Here is a 1,609-nt window from a genome sequence, read left to right on the forward strand (position 1 = left end):
CCTATGAAGTTTAGGCATAGCTGGGGTGCAAACAGTATTATCCCATCCATTAATTACATCTCTGTTATAAAGAATTACATTGATATTATTAATTTGCAATGTGTAATTTTTAAATTTACTGCCATATTTAAAATCTGAAACAGCTAGCATTTTAATAAATCACTGCTGTTTGGGAAGCTAATAAATATTGCTTTGAATGAGAATGATAGTGTGAATGTATTTGGTTATATATACCATATTAAGACTCTAAATGATATACTTAATATAACATACCTTATATTGATTTAATTGGTTTTGAAACAAAGTTTAATTTTCTCTCTGAGCAGCCTTCTGGAAAAAGTACGTTGGATACAGTTTCCAGTCATATTTTACTGTGCTAACTTGTACTTATTTAAGAAATCTCATCAGGAGAGAGTTAAATAGTACTTGAATCAAAGTCCAGTGAATCTGACTTTTCCTTTCCCCCATCTCAGTTTGCATGACCATTTACAACCATCATTTCTCTTCAAGTTTTCCACTTAGTCTATCAAAAATCAATGCTATGAAAGTCCTCTAAAAGGGTCAGCTGCTTTTTGGAGTCTCTGAATGATGACAGCATTCTGTAAATCTGCTTCTTCCAGTGTGTTTCATCTAGCAATCTGAGGAAAGGGAGAGCTGTGGCCAGAGAAAAGGGAGGACTTTTTGAGATCTTGGTATTTTTTGATGAAGCCTTGATGTGGCTTACTCTATGAGAAATGTTAAATTTCTGTATGATCCTTTTCCCGTTGGCTAACCAGATCTGTATATTAGTGATAGGTTCTAAGTTGTTTAGTGGGACAGCAGACATGTTATTTTTATTCCTAACTTCAATACTCTGCTTTATAGATAATTTTTGGTGTCCCACTTCCTACTCTGTGACCCTAGCCTGAGAATGGCTGGAATACAGGCTTCGTTGACATACATATTTCATTTTTTTTTTAATCTTCAACTTTAACATCCAACTCTTCTTTATCAAAAATTCCCTGTAATTCTAAAGGTAATTCCCCCTTTTTGATGGAGTTCGGAAACTGTTGACTTGCACCATCAGAATAACTTCTGAAATCATCATTGACTGTAAACCCCTTTTTCCATAGCGTTATACTAACATCTACCTATTTCTTTTTTTCAGTGGGTGACAAGCATTTGGCACCAACCTTCTGTGCTTCCTCAAAAAGGCTGTCAACAAAATATTCACAATTTGTTTGCTGGCTGTCACTAAGAGGCTGGTTGTCAGATCCTGTTTCACAAACCCATTCTTCGTTTATGCTTTCAGGATTGTCTACTTCTTTCATTCTCTTTTGCCTTACTCCCTGCGCGGCCGCCTGCGGTGCCGTCTCGCGGCTTGGTCCCAGGTCCCTCAGGGGCGGCGGCCCCGCAGCCGCCGTCACCGGAGCCGTTGAGAACCGAAGCACCGCCTCCTCGGGACCACCTTCAGGTTCCGCGGGCGCCGCCGCCGGGTTCCGGCACCTATGGGTTTTTAAAAATATTTTTTTATAACACAAAATATACATGTTTAGAAAATCCCTGAGGTCAGTGTTGAATGGAATCATAAAAATTTTGGTCAAGTATACTGAGTCATATAAATGCTTGT

General features: G+C 38.5%; 1 pseudogene; it reads right to left on the minus strand.

Moving 5' to 3' along the window:
• Positions 1-539: 539 nt before the first annotated feature.
• Positions 540-1,310, minus strand: LOC119529727 (annotated as a pseudogene).
• Between the last annotated feature and the right edge of the window lie 299 nt (positions 1,311-1,609).

Source organism: Choloepus didactylus, chromosome 3, assembly GCF_015220235.1.
Source record: "Choloepus didactylus isolate mChoDid1 chromosome 3, mChoDid1.pri, whole genome shotgun sequence".
Lineage (NCBI taxonomy): Eukaryota > Metazoa > Chordata > Mammalia > Pilosa > Megalonychidae > Choloepus > Choloepus didactylus.